The following is a 23064-nucleotide window of genomic DNA, read 5'->3' as shown; positions in this document are numbered from 1 at the left end:
CTATCACCCTCATCATGAAAGTCACTTAAAAAGATGGAGAACATTTATAGTCTTACACTACAGGCCCCATTCCTCAGCCCCTGTCTCTTCTTGGGTTCCTCTCCCCGTATTGGGGCCTGACACACACATTTTAAAACTTCCCGTATTCTCTTGAGTAGTGCTGCTCTTCACAAATATGTCAGTGGGCATCTGATGGACTATGCTTGTAGGTGTACATTTCCTGGCATTACATTTCCATAACTTTATATTTTCTCAGCACCTGTATTGTGGATTTTCCACATGCATAAGGAGGGGAACAATTAAGTATGGTCTTTTGTTTTACTTATCCTTTACATGAATATCTTGTTCTCATTTAAAGTCCTCCCTTTCTTTGTCCTCTTAGAAAATGGGAGCATTCAATGTACTTTCCTCCACCTGCTCTACCACATATTCTTCTGCCATTTAGCCAATATACAGCATATGAAAATTCCCAATGCTATACATCTATGGATATACTTCTAATTTGTATTGAGCACTTCCTGTAAAGGCCATACCTTCTCCTGTAATTGACACAAACTTTGGCACATCCACTTTTTTGCAGTGTTAAAAAATTCAAAATGATTCGACTGCCTTCAATCACATTCAGTTTTGTAGACAGAGTTTCTCGCTTTATGAATGCATAAGTCTTGCATGGGATTCTGAAACAAGCCTTGCATATTTAAATTGTCTGTGCATAAAACGTACCTTTTTTGCTTAAACTATTTTTCTTATTTGTTTTTGGAGGAACAAGGCATTTTGGGCCGCTGTGAAGTAAGACGATGCAAATCAGTCCATGTTACAACTATTTGTTTTCATTTAAAACATGGTAACCATTTTGGAAAAACTAGTTGGACATTTCGACTCTTGCATAAACCCAATCTACTAACTCACAAACTGGGTACATGGTGTAAAGGTCAACAACCTGGTGCAAGCCTCATTGACACTTCTGCTAGCCAGAACAGGTACTAAAGCCAAATGCATAGAATTAAAAAACAACCATACCACACTAGGGATTAATCATAAGTGTTGAAATATTAATGATTTTGATATTTAAGTAATACATCTTTCTGCACGCAAATAAACTACATCGTTAAGAAGAAAGCATGGATGAAAGAGTCACCTTAACAGAGAAGCAGTGTCATTTTATCGGTTGATACCTTTGTACAGACTACTTTTGTATCTTTGGCTTTGAAGAAGCTATGAAAATCATTCTTGTGTTATTTTACTAAATAATGAAAATACATGTGTTTGCAAATATAAATGTTCAAAGTAAGAATGTTTTCTAGAAATATTGCTGACTTGCTGTGTTCTGTTTGGTAAACTGGGACATGATGCTTTGAGCGGTATATTTTGCCATGAAGTACAGGAAGTGCTAAGAAAGATAAAAGGGGCCTGGTTGAGCATTTTCAATATGCCCTGCTTCCTCGAAATTCACATAGACTACCAGAATAAATAGCTTACAGCTCTTGGATTCAGAAAGCTGTTGCAATAGAAATGAAAATAATGTGAGCTGAATGGAAGGATTGCAGGCTACCTGTGGAAGGACTGAGCGATGTACCTGTTTTCGCTTGAATCTCGGCCTTAAAAACTGCTTTGAGGGTCAAGGAAGCTGGTATTCAGGTACAAGCAAAACCTATGTAGGAGGGGTTACTACATTACACTCATGTTTGGCAGGCGAAAGGAGTGAACCAGAGTAAGCGGAAATGCCATGGAGGAAATCGACTAGTCTAGTTGTGCCTGTATTTTTGTTTATAGTACTGAAGGAGGTGAGTGAAATGAGTTTCCCATCTTGAATGTGTGGCTTATTACCCAAGAAAAAATCTTTGTAAGTTTGTGGACAACTGAAATTTTAGGAACCTTATAAGCCATTTTTTGCTCATTGATGACAAATTGAAGGGACTCATTATGTCTGGGAAAGAGCACAAGTATGTCCTGCATGTAGCTTTTGAGGCTGCTATGGAACTCCAAAAAGTAGATAGTTGACCTTGCAGAGTTCTGCACATCCACATTTTCTAACCGCAGTCATCAAAGCATATAATACCAACATCGTAAATTATGCTGATGACACGCAGCTGATTCTCTCCTTCGAGGGAGATCAGTCAACGTCAGTGGAAGTGTTTCACAATTGCCTGCGGGACACAGCCTGTTGGTTAAAGGACAACTAGCTGCAATTTAATGTGGGTAAGACTGAGGAGATTTTCTGTTCAGCAAACAGGATTCCTCATGTCCTACCCAGCAATTTCTGGCCTACTGATGCCTCGACCGCCGTTCGGCCAGTTAAAACGGTCCGTAACCTGGGCATTATGTTTGATAATTAACTCACTATGGAAGCCCAGGTTACAAAAACTGTGGCCTGCTGTTTTGCAATTATTAGATCTTTGCGGAAAATTTTTCCTTTGCTGCCACCTCAGCGTGCGCTAGTGGCAAGCAGTACGATTCTCAGCAGGCTAGATTATTGTAATGCCCTGTTGCTTTACTCTCCGAAGTTTCTTCTGGACAGACTACAGAGGATTCAGTCAGCGGCGGTCAGCGGCGGCCAAGTTACCACTAGAGCTACCCAGAAGGTCTTCTTCCTCCGCAGCCCTGGCAGAGTTGCATTGGCTCCCGTTGAGACAGAGAGTTCAGTTTAAGTCTCTCCGTCTTGTTTTTAAAGCCCTTCAAGGCTGGGACCTTCGGTCATGCAGAAAAAGTTTGAATGGTATGTTCCCATGAGAATTCTCCGCTCCTCATCGGCGACATTGGTGAAGGTACCGAGGTTTAGGAAAGTCAGGTCAGGTGGTAGATAGTTTGGTGTTGCAGCGGCCAAACTTTGGAACGAACTCCCGTGGGAGATTAGACAAATCTGGGACCTCCTTCCGTTTAGAAGGAGTCTGAAAACCTGGTTGTTCCCCAAGACATAGTTGCATGCCGGTGCTCAGGCACATTCTTATCTTGTACTCTGAGTTGCATAGCGCCAGGATGCCTGTAAGCTGATAGTGCGCTCTATAAATTAAATAAATAAATAAATTAAATAAAATAACCTTGCTCTACTGAAGCATTTCAACTACAAAAAAAGGTTTTTTAAATGTCATAGGTTCACTGTTTACTGTGAAAACCTTCAACCCTTACCCAGCCCTCTCTCCTTCATCCATTGGCCAGAAAGAAATCTTAAGTTATGCTCCTCCATAAAACTTGGCTGGGGCAAGTCAGCCAACTCTAGCCAATCTAGCTCCATAACAGCCCAGTCTCAGCAGATTTCTAGGATCCTGTCACACTCTCCCCCTGGAATACCATTGAAATTAAGACTTCTCATTGTTTTGTATGAACCACACATGGCCCCATCAAAATGAAGCAAGGAAGTTGTGTGTTGTGGTTAAATGAGAACCATTTTCCATAGAATCTAACTAGTTTGCAATCATTATGGAACTTGTTACAAACATCTATATGAAGAACTCTATTGAAAAGATCACTGACACTGCATATTGTCTGTAGTGCCAATGCAGAAAGACTGCTACATTGTCCTGTTGAGTATTTGAAAAATAAAAACATATTTTCCAACACACAACAACATATACTCATTTTGGATGTGAAGCTGGACACAGAAGAGTAAATAATGTTATCATTTCAATGGCATGATGCACTTTTAACTGCATTCCTCATGGTGATGATCATCAAGCAATCCTTTTGACTTACATCGTCTCTCTGAACACTAAACAATAAAGGAATGTAAATGGTTAGAGGGAAAGAAACAAAACTCCTGATCGCTGTGTTCTCTCCATTGATACCCAAGAAAAAGCTTATTTGTGTCTAATGTGATGCCTTGGTTGAGTGGTATTTGACAGTGAATAATTTAGAAATACCCGAAAAGGTATAGCACACCTTCTAGTTATTAGGTAGTATCCAACTAACAAATCTCAATATTTATAAGAACAACAAGTACTAAGAACAACGTCTGACTGTTTCTATGGCCCAGATTTACAAAGAGTTTGCAAAGGGTTGGTTTGCAACACTGTTGGAAAACGAGGCAGCATCTGTGAGGCCTGCACAAATAACATGACTACATTTGTCCTTCACTGGAAACCTAACACCCAATTGTAGCGCCTGACTCTCAGAGGGTAGCGTTACAGAGCAGACTGAGGCTTACTTAAGGGAGGTGGTGTGGGCTAGTAATCGCCATTTGCAGGTGCACACAAATAACACTCAGTAATTGATTGTCCAGTCTGTACTTTGTTTTGAAAAGTAAGAGTACATTTATTAAACACACACACTACTCAATACTATGCACCGATTTGCAAATATACATAAGCTGTTGGAATTACTTTGTGACATTTCATAACATCTCCACCCCTCCCGGGGGGGCGGGGGGGGGGGGGTCTAGTACCACCACTCCCATGTATGCACATCATCTTGCCTCCAATGTAATTAGTTGAACATAACCTAGGGCGTGGGCCCTGCGCACTGGCACCATCCCCATTACCTCAACAAGCATTACAAAAAAATGGGTACACCTGCCTTGGTGACACATAAACCTGACTGAGCATCTCCTCCTGACCATAAAGTATGCACCTCTAAATCTTCGGGGCTCACAGTCTGGGTTGTCCCTCACGTAACAGCAGCAGCAAGAATACATGTTTAAGCCTTACTTTAGAATGACAGTACTCATCACATTTGTGTATCATTAGAATGCATTGCAATTACAGCCCCTAAAGGCATCACAGATGAAATCGTAGGATTAGGCATATACAGCCAGACACCCTAACAGGAATGTCTGGCAAAATAACCCCACTTTGCTTATGACATCACCTTACACAAGTACTTCACATTACTCATGTGACCTTCAGTCCCTCTAAAAGAAATAACCTTTAGTAAATGCATTTCTGGTGAAATTACACCTCTTCACCTCCAAGAGATGCCCTTCTCCAGACATGCCCAACTCAGCCCTTCATTCCGTGATGCACTTCTCAATACACCCTCAGCTGTAGAACAAAAGTTGCAGCCTAGAAGGTGTTTTAATGCTGACTGAGCCCTTGAGGGGTTATTCTTCTCAAGTCCCCATGTGACTTAGAGAGGGACTCCTATTCGTGCTGGGGGGGAGACTGACCTTCTCCAGCAGCTCATCCAGCACCTTGGCACACATATGAGGGTGACCCCTTCCTCTGGGGGCCACTAAGCACAAGAAATGATCAGTTTCCATTTGCCTGGCAATGCATTGTGGAGCGCTTAGTGCTCTTCTTTATGAATATTTGATCAGCGGCTCCCCTGCTGTGGCGGGGAGAGCTGTGGTGAGCTGCTTTGCCGCATCAGCAGGCCTCATTGGGGGGCCCTGTCCCACCCAGACCCCCAGGTAAGGGAATGTGGCTCGGGGAGCCCATCATGGCTGCTCTGCCTGTTTTCGGGGGCCCAGTCCCACCCAGGCCCGGTGCAGCTCTCCGTGTCCAGTTCGGAGTTTCAGCCCCACCCGGGATCCCCCACTAGCCTCCCTGTTGGAGGGCAACCTGGGAAGCCCACCTCCGGCTGCCCCCACCTGCTGTGGGAGCCTGCCCCACATTTCTGGTCAGCCTGCTCCGGTGGGCAAAGCCAAATACTTGCGCCAGCCCGCCCAGCGCTAGGGTGTGTGCGGCTGCACCCCCGGCCTCCTCATTCTTTTTGGGGCCCAGGGATGGGGTCCCGGGCCCCCAGGGCCATCTTCACAGGAGGCACAACAGCGCTTCCCGGCTATGCTTAAGGGGCCCGGGGATGGGGTCCCTGGCCTCTCTTTCTCTTTAGGGGTAGCACGCTGGTGCTCCACGTCAAATCTCTTCCGCGTCGGGGGCCAGGGTGGGCTCCTGGCACCCTGACCTTGTAGGATTCAGACTTCACGGGGCGCGACAGTGCCCCCGGCTTTACTTCGGGGCCAGGGGATGGGGTCCAGGGCCCCTGGGGGCCTTTTCTTGGGGGCGCAATGGTGCTCCCCGCCTCCTCCATCTCTCCAGTGGTGCAGCGGCGCTCCCCTCTCCTCCCACATCATCGGGGGCCAGGGTGGGCTCCTGGCCCCCTTCTTGGGCAACTTCACGGTGGCGCGATGGCCCTCTTGACTTTGCTTCCTCCTGGGGCAGCCCCCAGGACCTGACCCACCCCGGGGGCATAATTGCAACTGGCGGCGGAGCCCCACGTGCTTCGTCGTCAGTCTCAGGCGGGGTCAAAGGTCTCCTACCTTCTGGGGGCAATATCTCAGCCCCTGGAGGTTCGACCTGCTCCATTTTTGTGTCTTCTTGCTCCTGGTGGTGCCCCCCAGCCACTGGGAGCACTCTCCTGCGCCCTCACTGTCTCCAAGAGGGTGCATTCTGCAGGGATCGGTCTTCACTGGCTCCCTGTGCCAGCCTTTCCCCTGGCTCTCCTCCTGGGTCTCTTTTCTCCCTGCGCAGAGGCCCCAGCTTCTGCGCAATGGTCCTGGACTCTTCCTCTGGCACGTTTCAGGGCCCTGGGGGCAGTCAGGGGTTCCTCCTTCCAACTGCCCATTGAGTAGGGGGCTGGCAGCAAGTCCCTGTTGGTCCTATCAAACAGCGGTACATCACTTCCCTGCCCCTGCTCCCTTCTTCTTGTCCAGCCTCTGGGTTTGTTCAAAATGGCGTCGTCCAGGGTCTCTGGCCACATGGTCTCTGAAAAAGCCCCTTCCCCCCTCGTTGCCTTCTCTCCTTGGTGCAGCCTGGTGCCTGGCACCCAGTGATAGCTGCTGATTGATGAGTCTGTAGCCCCACCCATCTTCTCTTCATGGAGAGGAGGCCTTAGATTGTGGAAGAAAGGTTATCAATCCATCCTGCTGAGGTCAGCCCTCAGCCAGGGTCTGGTTATGACTGACTCAGAGTAATGTGACAATTTTGAATGACCCAAAAGCAGTACAAAAATGACTTTGGACTCTGCAGAATACTTTTTTTCACATGTGCTACAGTGGACTTTAGTGCATGTCTGGAATCTGTAGGCCTTATGAAAGTAGATCCAGCCCATGGGCTCCACAGCCCCATAGGGGAATAATGAAGTGAAAAACAGTAAACCACACTGACTTTCCCTGGCATCTTCCTTCCCAGTGTATAAAGCTTATTCCATGTCACCACCCAAGTCTGCATAAGTCTTGCAATCTGTAGCTGCTCCTGGACTGCGCACACTAGGAATCTCCCCTGCGCAGCCCCTATACGTGTGCACATGCATGTACACCTATGTTTGCATGTAACCAGCCCAGTGTCCCTTACTCCTGCTGCTGCGCAGAGGCCTGGTCAGCCAGGGGGACACCAGTAAAATCCCCATGCAGTCTCTTTCATCCTGAGTTCACTGTGGGTGAGTCCCAATTCATGAGGCTCCCCCACAGTAAAAGCTCAACAGTTAGGTGCCCAAAAAGCAAAAAATCTGGGCGGTCCAAAGTGTCAGAACCACCTTCTAACAAACACAAAGTAACGCAATGCAGTGCAATGCTCTGCCTTGTGTTACTCTGTTTCAAGGAGGCGCTTAATGGGCGTTGCATGAGCGGTCCCATATGACCATCCATGGTTTTTAACAAATTCTGTGCCTTCCTGAGGCAGGCTTAACCAGGAGAAATATTTTAATTTCTTCTCATTTTTCCTATTTACACTCTGCAGCACACATACAAAGAGGAACATGGCTTAAGGCTAGGGCCACTAGAATTGTGCAACAGGGGAGGAGCAAATTATGTGGCACGGTTGACTAAATCACATGGGAAGAAAAGGCAAATTATGTGGCACATTTTGTGACAGCACTATTTCATTATTTTGGCATTTTCACTAATGGCAACTCTGTCTGGACAAGAAAACTACCTTACCAGTACCAGTATAACAATCAAATACAGCAATAAGCAAATAAAAGATGACCCGTCATCTTTGTGAAGGGACTTCCACTGCACAGGAAAACATGTTGCTATGTTTTTAGTAACTTTTGATTTGTTTGATCCAGAAATGTTTTTTGCTATAATCTACAAACTATGCAACATATGATGGATTATGTGGCAAAAGAGTAAAATCCTAATTTTGCAGAAAACGCTACAGCCACAGAATCACATCATTCCAGTGGCCCTGCTAAAAGCATAGTTTTTGTGCAAGATGGAACTCCTTCCTTCACAAAATCTCTGCTGGCAACAACGCAGACACCTTTGCACTCTGTGCAAGGGTGACGGGGCTACCAGAAGGCAACCACAAATGCACCAGTGCAGGGAGAAAACAGAACTTCGCCTGCTATAATCTGTATAAATTCTTGAAATCGTTTTTATCTTTGTATTGAGAAACTTGAATACTTTTTAAATATGTAACATGTAGATAAATATTTGTGGTCCTCTGTTGAGTACCAGTACAAATAAACTTTTTTTGACTTTTGACTTTGACTTAACAGAACTTCACCACTTCTAAGAAGATTTGGAGCAGCTCTGCTCTCTCCTGTTTATGACAACGCAGCACATCTTCACTTGCTGCGCTCCATCACATGAACTTCTTGCAAATATCCACCAATGTATGTAGTGGAGTAACAGCCACATGCATCAACCTATTTAGGAAGTGCAAACAGTGAGAATCGGTAAATGCGGCCGTTTGCGATTCCTAAATAAGTTTTTGGGATGCATCATGCATTTTTGTGAAATTCACTATTTTTAGCGATTTCCAAAAATGCGATTGCATTTAAGGAATCGCAAATTTGCGATTCCTTAAAAGCAATGCATGATTGTGTTTCAAATTGCAAATTCGCAATTAGGGGGTGCAAATTACCACTAGGGTGAACCTCGTGGTAATTTGCGAAAATGTATTAAAATGCTCAAAATTGCATTTTAAAACACTGTCATGTTACAGACACACATGTCCTTAGGACATGTGTGTTTGAAACATGCACTTCAAAATACATTTCAGGGGTGCAGGGGGGGGGGTCCTTTGGACCCCCCCTGCACCCATGGAATGCATTAACATTTTGCGAATCGCTAATTGAAATTCGCAAAATGTCAATGCCTTCCCATTGATCCCTATGGGCCTTTTGGCCCATAGGAATCAATGAGAATTGCGAAATCGCAAATTAGAATTCGCATAATATTTGCGATTCGGTAAAAATTGTGATTTTACAGAATCGCAAATATTATGCGATTTAAATCATGCATCTCATTTTGCGATTCCTTATTTGCGATTCCCTAAAAATCGCAAATAAGGAATCGCAAAACCTTACTTTGATGCATGTGGCCGCAAGGGTCAGTAAACTCTGCCTTCTGTATTGTGCTTGTGATGTTCATTGTGAAGGGTGTACCTTATATAGGTTGCGACACAAGAACACATTAAAAAGAACACCAAATTAAAAAAAGGGGGAACGTTAATCCACTGGGCGTCTAATTCATGTTTTTAAATTTCTCATTAAAGTTTCCGGACTCCATTGACTTGATCAAAGGTGACCTTTTCGTGGCCAGCACAGTGGGCGGTATGTGACTGGGGTGCTCAGATAAATGGGGATTGCCAAGGTAGCAGGGAGAGTCATGGAGCATTATAAGGAGACAAATAATCAGAAAATAGTTCGATAGAATACTGATGACATGTTGAAGGGTGTGTGCCATTTCTTTCAGATGAGAGAATTGCCTTATTGTAGACTAAATTGACAAAATTAATGTGTAGTGACGAAATAAGTCTATTTATTAGACTTTTTCAAATGAGGCATCTTTCCATCATGTTATAATTTTCATTATATTAATTGTACAACAGTAGATGATGAATTGCATTACAATGCTGGGACAATAACATGTTATAAGGCAAATAAAACAAAGAAGTAAGACACAGCTTGACAGTAAAATCACTAGTGCATATGATTATGTTTCTCAGGACCAATACCTTTATTTCTTTCTAGAAGTTGTGTATGAGATTTTCACAGAAATTCGTGTCTGTCCTTCTACTTGTATGAGCCTTTTGCTATTGTTCAGAAGCTACAGGCAAGGCAATCAGATTAGCCGAAGTTAGGCTAACAGAATAAATGAAAAGGGAACAGCACCACCTGCCACACAGCTTTGCATTAAAAGTGAATTGAAATATAGAAGCAATTATGTGTTGGCTTGAAGTGAATGATACAGACTGCGAAACGAAAGTGGATTAGTTCATTCCGTACTCCTTTCCATACCTTTTCTTTCTTTATTACTTTGTTTCTTACATTCTTTAGCTCTTTCTCTGTTACCTTTTTGTTTGTTTGGTCTTCTTTCTTCATTCTCCTTGCATTTATTCGTTCTCCCTACCTTCATCCTTACATGTATTCCTGTCTGTCTCCTTCCAATCCTCCTCCCAGAAATCTAAAGATAATCATTTACAAACAAACCATCAACCCCGCGATTAAATAATTGTATTATAAAAGGCATATATAAAGTGCCAGATTGATCTCACTTAGATGACAGAACATATAGAAGGTAGAAGAATGCCCTCGCATTCCACCTACACAAAGACCCCCCATATTGTCGCCACAGAATATTTTAATTTGTCTTCCAAACATTTTACTAGCCTCTACAGTCTGAATACATAGAGGAGGACCTATTAAAAGTTAGTTTCTATTCTGGTCTATTGTGGTGTTTTTCTTGCAGGTTGACTAAGTAACTCAAATAACGGAGGCCAGAACTAGGCTAAAATAGTACTGGGCCATACACTTCAATGAGAATTGTTTGTCCTTGACTTTTAAAATAGCTTGGATTACAAATGGTTGATAATACAGAAAATGTGAGCCCCAATGTTGCGCTTTAAATATTATCACCAGAAGTAGGAGGTGGCATTGGTGGGTTGTATTTTTTTAACAACCAAACAATTTTATGTATCTATGTTACAAGCTTTTGTTCTGCGTTCTTTGTCTCGTCATGGTCTACCCCAGTTCCCATATAAATGGGACGTTCATCGATCCCTGGGGCACCCAGATAGGGAAGTTCTGGCTTGGTTGACTGTTGGGGAACTGTTATTCTAGTTTAGGTGGGTATGGGACACCTCCACCGACCCATAGCCAGTTGCAGTACACGACTGTAGCCTTTAAAAGAAAGGTACCAGATGTTTCATTTCACATTTCTTGATTGTTAGACCTGTCAGCCTTAGGGTGGTCTTCCCCCACTCCTTTTGCCTTCCTCCTCCATTTTGTCTGATCTTGTTTTTGCAGGCATTAGGACTCTGCACACATTACCACTTTTAACCAGTGCTAAAGTGCATGTGCTCACTCTTGAAAACATGGTAATACTGGCTTATCCCCATTCGGCATATTTAAGTCCTGCGTAAAGTGGTACTACATGTACCCAGGGTCTGTAAATTAATTGCTACTAGACGGTCTGCAGCACTGAATGTGCCACATACTCAACAAGCCCTTTGAACATGTCTCAGAACTGCCTTTGCACAGCCTGTTTGCACAGTTTAAAACCTCAATTTTAGCCTGGAAAAATAGGCCCAAACCTTCCTGTATAATACATATATGTCACCCCTAGGGTAGACCATGAGCAGCCAGTAGGCAGGGCACATTGTATTTAAATAGCAGGACACGTTCTTTTAAGTTTTACACACCCTGTTTTTTTGCACTACTGCAAGGCCTATGTCTGCCGTAGGATAACATTGGATTTGCCTTATTACATCTTGTAAGTGAAATGTAAATTTAAAATGGAAAGAGATAATAAGTTCATGTTTGGTGTCTCTGGAATCAAAATTTAAAATCCTAACACAGGATGAAGTCAGATTTTAAATTGCAATTCAGAAAATGCCACTTTGAGAATGTTAGCATTGTCTTCCTTAGCCATTTAGTCCCCACAGCCTGTCTCAGGTCACATAAATGGGTGTAACTGACAGTTGGGCTTTGAGTATTCCGGCTAGACAGCCATACACAATATGGAGCTTAGTGTGCCTGGATGAGCCATTATTGGCAGGATGGGAGGGTGGAGCTGGGCACAGCCCCACTTGCACCTGTATAGGCTGTGTCCTGTATACCCCTTGTAGTTAGTCTGGAGCCAGGCCAGGGAAGTCAGGATGCATGGGGACTTCAAAGGGAAACCTATAGAAGCTTCTCCCCCACTCCAAAGGCATAGCTGGGTATACATACTGGACATCAGACAGCACCACTTTAGTACACTTCAGGACCTATGGATACTCTGCTAGGAAGAACTTCTGTGTTGCTGAAGGACTGTCAGTTTGCGGGACTGAACTTTGCTGGCCTCCTGCTTTGCTGTGCTATGCTGAACCACTCCTTGCTGCCTTCTTGCCTGGGTTAGAAGGGCTGGAACTAAATCTCTTGAACCCAGAACCCAGAGCAACTCATAGGGTTAGTTAACTGGACTCCTGTTCCAAACTCTCTGGGAATAAACAGGCTTCCAACATACTTGTATCTTCACCTGGACTCTGTCATCTGTGAGTCTAGCCTGCCAAGTGGTGTCACCCCAATTCTGGACCCTTGAAAGTGGCCGTAAGGTGCTTTTCCAGCTTCTGTGGATTCAGTGTAGCCGACACATCTCCTCTGCGATGTAACCTCTAGCAGAATGGACACATCTCCGCTGCTGCATGGATTGAACTCACCGCAAAGAAGTGCATTTCTGCTGCAGCCCATATCGCCGCAGAACCACCACTGTACAGCGCATTCTCAACGCTTGCATTTCTCATTGACAGCAGTCTCCACGACAATGCCACTTGCAGCTCCTCTTAACCAATGCATCGTCCCAACTTGTAATGCATCCCCGACTCCGGACTTCTCATTGCAAGCCCTCATCCACTGGATCATTGACATTGATGCACACCGGACCTTGCACTGCATCCTCGCCGCTGCATCGCTTCGACGACGCGACGCATCTTCAACAAGGATCCATGCAATTCTCTGCAAACATCGATTTAAGGTACTCTGTTCAGCTAGCCTAACTGGGTCCCTGTAGCCAGCCTGCACTCCATTGCGGTCAGCCTGTAGTTATGACTTTGTCCCGGCCTGGTATAACCATATATCCACAGCATGCGATTTAGGCCTTTTGGAGCTATTTTCCCTAAAAACATTCAAATGCAATATCTTTGGTTCTACTGATTGGATATCTGTTATTTTGGTCTTGTTGTATTTATTAAAAATCACTCTAATTTACTCAAACTGTTTTGGGCAACTTTTGTGGTGTGATTTCACTGTATTACTGTTTAAAGTGTTGTACAAATCCTTTACACATTGCCTCTAAGTTGAATCTGGTTGATTTGGGGTTTGCTTGTGCCTTACCCTACTAGAATTGTGATTGTTGCTTGACCATCGCTCACACAGCAGACAACCAGCAACCCAATTTCTTACATTGTTCCTGCCTGTTAACCATTTTGCGAATGGAATAAAACATGTGCATCATCATCTTAAGATGTCACCTTCTCCACTCCCATGCAAATCGGTGACATTTTATCATTTGGATCTGCACAGACACATTTGAAATTACAGATCAGATCTTGTGGCTCCTTCCACAAAACTAGAGTGTATGTAACCTTGGCAAATAATAAAATGTGTTTTTTGCAAAGAATTCATACTTTAATTTAATATGGGACTAGATGTTGGTACTTTCAAAGGGTCAACAAAGAATGCATGCTATTATGGTAAATTCATCTCTCACATAGTCTAATAGACCTCTTTGTTAAAGTGCATAAAGCTAGCTTTACACACATAGTGATTGTCAGTTTCAAATGCAAGAAACACGTCTTCAATACATGTTTCCTGGATTTAGGGGTAGAAGGACCTTGGTGAGGGCTGGAATCTGTAATTCCAGTTAGTATTCCCACATTAAAATGAGGTAAAAATTCCCATACTTTCTCCCTCCTTGGATAATCCTGTGCCCAAATCCAAATCCATATACCGTCTTCTTAGAGCAGGTGCAAATGGTTGTGGAGTCTAGGTGGAGGTGTATGGTGTGAGTTGTGGAGGCTGGGGGGATGATGGGGTCAGGCTAGGGAATGTAAGATCTGCACGAGGGCATTAGTTACCATCTCCTCACCTTAGTGTAAGGGTACGTTGGGTTGGGGTTGGGCGCATAATCTGTCCACAGCCCCATACAACTGCACACAGGTCTGTGTCCTGTGTCTCTGGGCCCAGATTTATCAATTATGATATTTATTAGCAGAGGGTGGAATTCCAGGCCTGGAGTAATTTGTAAAAAGGGCCATACAGTTTTAATAAGTAAAAAAGAGTCATTCTTCGCCTAGAGCAATTTAAATGTTATATTCCTATTGATGACCAACACTTGATACTGCCACATCCTGGGGCAATTTTTAATCTGTGTGGAAATGTAAAACACCCATGAACAAAGGGCATATGTACTTTTGCAATATAAATAATTATGTAGCATTTATTAGAAAAGGAGATGTCAATTGAAATATTAATATTAATATTAATAAATTAAATTTGTAATGTGCGCAGATACCCAAAAAGGGTTTCCCGGCGCCTAGCACGCAAGTTGCCCGAAAGCGAGTGGTTAAAAGCACATTTACTGCTAAAAAAGCCAAGTTTTAAGATTTCTTCGAAAGCTCAGATAAGACAAGTCATTTTTCAAAGACACAGGAAGATAATTCCAGATTTTGGTGCCGAGACAAAAGAAGGAGCAACCTCCAATTCTTGTTAATTTGAATCTGGGGATAACAAAGTCCCCATGAGCTGTGGAGAGCAAGGGACGAGAAGGAATGTAGGGATGGATGAGCTCTTGCAGATACGGTGGTGCAACCCCTTGTTTGATTTTAAAGATGTAACACAAAGTTTAACTTTTAATTCTTTGATCGATTCATAGCCAGTGGAGGTCACGAAGATAAGGTGAGATGGAACCCTGTCTGGTAACTTGGCAGAGAAGGTGTGCTTCAGAGTTCTGCAGTACCTGTAACTTTCTCAGTACCGTTTGACAACTACCAAGGTAAAGAACGTTACCGAAATTGAGGCAAGAGGTGATAAGTGCCTGGACTACCGTGCGTTGGGTAGAGACAGGGAGCATCAAGATGATCCTATGAAGCCATCTCAAGATCGTAAAGCAGATGGGAGCCACATTAGCCGCCTGTTGTCTCATGGAAAGATTTTCATCAATGATGAAGCCCAGATTGTGGACATGAGGAACAGGAACGAGAAAGGGACCCATTTCGTGAGGCCAGTGGTGAGGGCCCCATAGGCCCTTAAGCTTACCTAGGATAACAACCTCCCTCTTGTCCCCATTAAACTTCAATAAATTGAGGTGCATCCATTCTGTCACTTGCCGTAGGCCGCACTGAAGGGCAGATGTTGTAGCGTCTTTGGTGGTGGACAATGAAAAAACAATCTGCGTATCATCAGCATACGAAAAGAGGGATAATCCTGCCTCCTCCATGATTTTAGCCAGGGGTCTAACGTAGATGTTAAAAAGCAAGGGGCTTAAAATGAATACCTGTGGGACTCCTTGTGCTGATGCTCAGATCTTAGATGATGACTTGGCAGAAAAGACCTGAAAGGTTTGACCACTGAGAAATGAGGCAAACCAAGATAAGGCGATGCTATCAAGCCCAAGTGACCTGCGGGCATTAAGTAAAATGTTATGTGACCCGGTATCGAATGCGGCACTCAGGTCTAATAAAATGAGTGCCGCGGTTTCCCCTCTGTCAAGTTGTTGCCGCAACTTCTCAGTGACCCGAAGTAGAGCAGTTTCGGTAGAGAAATTGGCTCTGAATCGGGATTGAGAGTAATGGAGATAACCCACTTTTTCTATGTGTTCAGTCAGTTGCATATAAATGTTTTTCCAAAATTTGGGAAAATACAGGGATCAGAGATATAAGCCTGAAATTCGATAGTACAGAAGAATCTGCTCCGGCCTTTTTCAGTAAATGGACAACCATGGCCATCTTCCACTCGGGGGGAACCGAAGCCTCCCGCATAGAGGCATTGAGAAGTTCTATAACAACGCCTTTAGATGTTAAATATATCCCTGCCAAGACAATGGTTGTGATACAATCCAACACATACACTCTCTTTCATAGGGCACTGTCAAGGTTCTAATGTAGAGTTGCACTATTGGCTTTCCATTAGGATCCAGCTTCATACCATGGTGGGTTACCTAGATGTCTACGCAGCATTTGCCCATGATGTGACAATGCCTTGCTATGATGTCACCATCTTTGATTTGACAAGTGAATTGCCAATGTAGTTCAATAGTATTGGTTTGGCCATCTAGGATTGGGGAGCTTTATGGAATGAAAATTTTGAATTTTTGTTTGTGGACATGAACAGATGTCGGAAAACTGATGTGAACTGGATATTGAATAATAAAAATAAAAGAGTACATAAAGATAAGACTGTGTTTTAAAACTGTAGATTTTTTTCAAATTGCTTATGAATAGTGCGAGGATTTACCAAATTTTTTGGCGAAGTATGTGAATAATGTACTGAGATAAAGGTTTGTTTTTTGCTAAATTTATTTGGATATTTTGGCTGGGGGTCCAGGTGCAAAGTGGAAACGTACAAGCAATGTTAAGAATAACATACAAAAAGAAGTTCACTTTCAAAGACTATAGAAATCTCCTCTCTAGGGTGTGAAAAAATGTATACGGAATGTGTATTTTTTTCTCAAACATAGTAGAACAAATAATTGATTATAGACAGTCAGACACTTCTAAAATGTTCTGCAAAGCGACCAGAGATTCCGTCATCATTACCTTGTCCTCTGATGGAACTCATTTTGGAGTGAAATGCTGAAAGCTAAATTGAGATGAACAGACTTGGAAGGGGCTGTTGTCTTTATGGGTTTAGTGCACCCTAGATTGAAACGTTTATTTCATTATGTGCAGATGGAACCATGGACATCATCTTTCCATCTTTCAAATGTCAATTATGTAAATGAATGACCTCCTTTGGTATCATAATTAGGGTTAATTTGCAAAATTAATTGAAAGCCTTCAAAAGCATCACTAGAATGGAAGTGGAAGGAAGCTCTAAGTTATCGCATTGACACATAAAATATTTACTGAACAAATCACGTTTTGAAACTGATCACATTCTTTTTTTGTAGCGCCTTAGACTTCATTCTGAGCGTCCCTTTATTTTGTAATGGAATACCGTATCTGAAAAATATCCACACTGCCGGTGAAATATTTATCTGGTGCAGTATTACCCAAATTTCAATTTCCATGCCTCAGATTGATGGATAATTCAATAGTACTGCACTTTTTCCCTATTCTGAGCTACAAATTTCAGAATGAAAACAATTTCACCATGAAAATTGCTCCAGGTTTTAACTGATAAAATGTGTGCAGTAAGAAAGTGGGTTATTACGAGATTTCATTGCAATTCTGACACGACTGCAAACTCATTGTTTTTAACTTAATCCAGACTACTGTCTCTTTTCGAATGATCGTCTTAACTCTTACAATTACAACAAGTAGTTAACACTCCAATCATCCGTTTTAGAACTTTAATTGCATTAGTCTGTGGTTCCTCATGTTTGTTAAGGATGTTTTTTAGTGTGATATACTGCTGTTTATAAATTCTCTGGTCGGTTTCCGTTTGGCTGAATGTGTGCCTGACTAATTCCTTATCATACACCTATTTTTGAAAGGTCTGAGAACACAGTGTAATCAGTAAAAGCTACATTGTGCTATTAAAGGTAACGAAGTGCTAAATATGGTGTAATTGTGAAAGAAGTCCTTATAGAGAAATAAACATTGTTGGTATGGTAACAACAATAGTTAAGCGGCTGCGAGCATTAACAGTTTCAGGAAGGTGAATGCTTTTTCATGTTGTTCTTTCAGTAAGAGACAAATTCAAGAACAGTTCCAGATAATTATGTCATAGCACATGGTTGAGTGTTGCTAATTTCTATTTTCTGTAACATTGTACCAGAGTACACAGAGCAGATGCATACATAGATGAACTGTTTGCTGTTTAATATGCTTGCTGCAGACCCTCCATTTCACAGGAAGTGTGTGGTGGCAGGAAGTCAGAACCACGTGTCATGCTATGACTAATGACAGTAAACAAAAATCAGTTTAGTGATACTTCAGTGTACGAGAGGTGGAGCTCTGTCTTGTACTTACCTGGCAGAAGGTTTCACTCTCTACAATATACATAGGGGCATATTTACAAGCTCCTATCGCCATCGCAACGTCACTTTCAGTGATGTTGTGATGGGACCTCGCCTTATTTACAAGGCAGCTTTCATCCACTTAACATGTCTTTAATGCTGCCTTGTAAATTAGACCCCCTTTCACGCTATGCTTAGTGTGAAAGGCGAGGGCAGTGGGTGTTGCTGTGGGCGTTCCACCGCAACATACATTGATTCTGATGCTGCCCCCTATGTACAAGGGAGGCATAAATTGGAGGCAGTGTCAGAATTAAGACCAGGGACAACCTGGTCTTACCCTGGCACAATAAGGAGAAATGTTTCATTTCTCCTAATTTTTGCTGTTTACATGTGTGCTGTGTTGTGAAGCACACATGAAAACAGCAAAAGTCCAATGATAGTTTCTGTACAGGAAGGTCCCCCTTCCTGCACATAAACAATATTTTTTTTTAAATGCTGTTTTTCAACTTCTGTGTGTGCTGCATTAAGCAGCACACATAGAAGTTACAAAGCAGCATTTAAAGATTGTTTATGTGCAGGAATGTCCCCTTCCTGCACATAAAAAATCTTCCCCTCAACGCAGGGGCAAGGGTGCCTGCATTGGCAAGTGTAGCACCAGAACATGGAGAAATGCAGGGCTGCACCATGTTCTTGTACATTTGGTGCAGCCTTGCGTTTCTGAAGTGGGGGAGTGAGGCGTTAGGCAGGAAGGCTAATGCCTCACTCCGCCACTTCCATTGTACATATGCCCCATAATTCTTACTTGGACTACCATGACAACACACAGTATTTAATTAATTATAATGTAATTCCTTCTAATTATGGGAGCGTTTTGCCCATCATGCTAATTTACCAGTGTGGAGACAAGGATTGAATGTAACACTGCTCAAGAGATTAGACCCATAAACAAAGGTCTCTGTTACTATGCCGTGACTGGACTCTAGCTTTGCTCATTCCTTTTGAAGTCTGGCACTAGCCAAACCTTTGATTTTACTAAAATTATGCATATAATATACTTTTATGTTGGGAATTTCAGCCATCCCTCGTCATTTATTGTTCTGTTGTTGTGTCATTCACATTTTTCTTCCACCCATACTAGCATTCAGCATAGCTTCAACCACTGGCTAACGGATCATTTCAACCATTGGCTAACTTCACTGTCAATGATGGCATTCTGCTCTTTCACAAGAGCACATCCGAGGACAAAATAGTTCCCTTCAGTGCCAGGGAATTCTATGACAATGTGTGCTTAGCTAAATAACACATTATTTTTGCTTTTAGCCAATTTTACTTTTTTACATTTGCAATGGCTAAGTAGCTCCCTCAATAATAACTGTTTTAAGAAAACTGACAAGGCAAAATAGTCATTGATAAAACTAAATATCTGATATAGAAGCCATGGGGGTTTAGTCAATGTTTGTCAGCTATACATTACTTTCCAAAATGCACATGTGCCAATGTGCTTCTTAATTAGCCAATAGAAAGCGTCTGCACTGGGAAAAATAAATGAAGGTATGTTATACCCAAACTGGCGACTGTACTCACCCTGCAGGGCTGCATATTGGCACCCTTTTTAATTTTTATCTTTATTATTGCTCTAGACTATTTTTTACTCTCTGGTGCAACAGATATCCCAAAAATAGGTTCCGATCTAGTACATGTGCTATTGTACATGGACGACGCAGTCCTCATTGGTTGTCGGGTCCTTCTAAAGAAAAAATGTGAGGAGAAAAAAGATAGAATAAAAGAGAAGAGAAGGTAAGAGCAAAGAAAGCAAGAAGAGGAGAAAAGCACTTAAATACGTAAAGAAGAAAGAAAGGTAAGGAACAAGAAGACAGTACAAGTCAAAGACGACAGAAAAACATACTCACAGATACAAAACGAATGCGAGGGTGATGGCGCCAGAAGACGACGACAACAACCACGAGAGCAGACATCACCGAGTAACCGCTGCAAAAACATCAGGAATTCACGTAACTAATGGGACACATCGGGAGAGGTGGAAAGGGTACAACACCTGCAAAAATAGAGAAGAAAATACTAAATATGGAGAGGAAACTTGGAAAAAGAGAGATAGATAGACAACAATTAAGATACAACTATTCAAATGGTAAATATACTGACAAGCAAGAAAGACCAAAATGACGAGAAAGAACAGTTACAAGACCAACTCTATGGGAAACAACTTGAAATTTCCATAACATCCGATCCATGATGAAGAAGGAACTCTTGTAAGGCCGCTGGATCTTCAAAAGTGGTAGTATTGTCTTTGTAGGTAACTTTGAAGTGGCAAGGATGAAGCAAACCAAATCTGGCATTAAGAGCTCGTAACTGTGGACGCATATCCAGAAACTCTTTCCGACGGTCAGCTGTTGCTTTGCTACATCCTGTGAGAGGAAAAGGCGGTGACCTTCCCACATGATCTGCTTCTTGGATTTGGCGGCTGATAGGACCTGTAGAAGATCAGTGTATTGCAGAAACAGCATAATGACACCTCTGGGTGTATTTGATATCTTGGTTCCAAGTCTATGGGCTCTCTGAATGTTGAAGGAAGAAGACGCAGGTAAATCCAGCATTTTTGGGAGGAAGGATTGGAAAAAGGCAGTGGGATTTGACCCTTCAGAAAGATCCGGAAGTCCGTAGAGGCGAAGATTATTCCTGCGATTTCAGTTTTGCAAATCCTCTGCTTGTCTCTTGAGTTGAAGTATATCCGCCTCCATGGAAAAGATATGAGAGCATGAGGCCTGAAGGGATTCTGTTGATTGTTCTATAATAAGAACATGGGAGTCCAGGGTGGACCATTTATCATGCAAAAATTGTAAAGTTTTCATGGTCTCTTCCATGAACGGTTTGAGGGCGCGAATCTCCTCTAGAATTAGATCCATGGAGGACGAGGTCGAAGCAGAACCTGGTGAGGGAGGGTCTTTCTTTAAGCGTTTGGTAGCCACCGTCGTTGTTGAAAGTTTACTGGAAGATTGCATTTTAGAAGTTGATCCCGATGAAGAATCAGATTTTGGCATAGAGGTGTCTTCCATATCTTGTAAATTAGAGTCAGAATCTAAACAAACAGTAGACTTTGTAGCTGCAGAAAGCTTAAGATTGCGCAATTTCCCCATAAAGAGACAAATAGGTAATTTGACAGAGGCTCTTATTGTCTGTTCATAGGCTGTAAAAATAGTGCCATAGAGATTAGATGTGCATTTTAAAGAAGAACATGAAGAGAAGATTCAAAATGGCGGCAGGTCCAGCTTCAAAGAGAACATGTTGAGGAGAAAAAAATGCATAAAATGCGTGAAATGGCATAAAAAGGGTTAAAGAGCCTAATACTGGGGAAATTATCCAGTGAGAAATATAATTAGAGGCAGACTCGAGGAGAGGAAAGTATTCCACACAGCATCGCGCCTGAGGCTGAAGTAGCACGAAGGAGAAAACAAAATGGCGTCCGGAATCGGATGGATCGAGTCGTGCTGAATTACGGGTGCAAGAGCCTTCAAAGCGTGATAAATATGAGAGCGCTGGGCTCACTTCATGTTGAGATCCTGAAATATATCTTTGCCGCTGAGAGCCGCCCGATGATGCTGCCGAAAAACGAGTAGGAGCGGAGGTCGGTGAAGGAGCCTCGCAGCTATGCCGCCATCTATTGCGGCGCGCAACCAACGCCCCCGTCAAGTTCTTCAAGATGGTTTTAATATTCGTATGGGGAACTAAAACTTCAGATTAATCATAAAAAATCCTTTGTCCTGACCTGCTGCCTAAAAATACTCGTTAACATTTTATTTTTTTATTGGGGGGACCCATCTCTTAGGTTTCGAATTTCAACTATCTGGGCATACTGTTTGATACTAACATAAATTGGGATAGGTTAATTACCCAGAGAGAACAGAAGATGGTGGACTGTTGTGAAGCGATTTTCCGATTTACTAAAAAACTAGCTCATAAGCCCCTGAAAGTGATGTCCACATTTTATATAAGTATGTGCCTGTCAATCTGCCCTTACGGGGCAGGGGTTTGGGTCTACACAAGCCCAAGCATGCTCCAGATAGTTTAAAATAAGTTCTTGTGTAGACTCCTGCTAATTCCTAAATTAACGTTTAGCGTTGTCGTACCGCAAGAACTGGTTCTAGTTCATTTAGAGGATTAGGTCAGTATGGCACCCATTTTATTATGGCTAAAAGTAAGGGCTACCCCTGAGGTGGCTTTTCTTGGTAGGTAGCAGAGGACTGTCTTAATTGAAATAACATGTCAGGTATTCCTTGGTTGGCATTTGTCAAGAATACCTTCAGGGATGTAGGCCTGAGCCATCTTTTCGATGTCCTATGAAATATATGTCCTCACAATAAGAAATTGGTAAAACAAAGGTTTCTTGCACGTACAGAGTAAGTAAGAATTATTAAAGTACTCAATATGCCTTCAGTCCTCCAATGTAGGCTTCTCACAACAACTGGAGACTTGGAATCATACCTATTCTGGATAGAGAATGCCGAACATACATTTTATCTCACACGGCTGAGATTAAGCAAGGTTAATTTGTTTCTGGCATTCTCACAAATGGGTACTTGGTTTCTCTCACTTCCATGCTGTCCCTGCAATGGGGTCTCTACTCAATACACAAAGCACTTTATGCTTTTTTTGCACATTGTATCACACTTTAAAATCTCATTTTTTATGTCCTAATCTATGTGATATGAATTGTAAACCGCATCAAGATGGGTTTTTTTAATCTAGAAAAGTTAAATTCACTCTTACTATATTTCTCAGTTATTAATTTTATTTCCTCTGCTCTAAAACTGAGACTGAAGTACGCAATGTGAAAAAGGTTTAAGTAATAATGAACCTATAAATAAAATATGTGCCTTTTTAAAGTTTTTATATCTTTTAAATTGTCTTTTAAATGATATTCTGACTGGGCTATGTCTAAAATGTCTGTTTTTCTTTTATGTGCTTATATGGTCACATCTGATCAAATAAAGTTTTCTGAACTGAATCCAATGGGCTCATTCTTAGGTTTTCATAAAAAACCAGGGGAGATAACCAGTATGATGAGTCAG

The 23064-nt window shown here is 42.4% G+C and overlaps 1 protein-coding gene across 2 annotated transcripts in view; it reads left to right on the top strand.

Moving 5' to 3' along the window:
- The window catches only part of SHISA9 (shisa family member 9), a 1229487-nt gene that overhangs the window by 946971 nt on the left and 259452 nt on the right, over positions 1–23064 (top strand). The gene's annotated exons all lie outside the window — the stretch shown is intronic.

The sequence above is a fragment of the Lissotriton vulgaris genome, chromosome 10 (assembly GCF_964263255.1).
Source record: "Lissotriton vulgaris chromosome 10, aLisVul1.2, whole genome shotgun sequence".
NCBI lineage: Eukaryota > Metazoa > Chordata > Amphibia > Caudata > Salamandridae > Lissotriton > Lissotriton vulgaris.
This window is presented reverse-complemented; position numbering and strand designations above follow the sequence as displayed.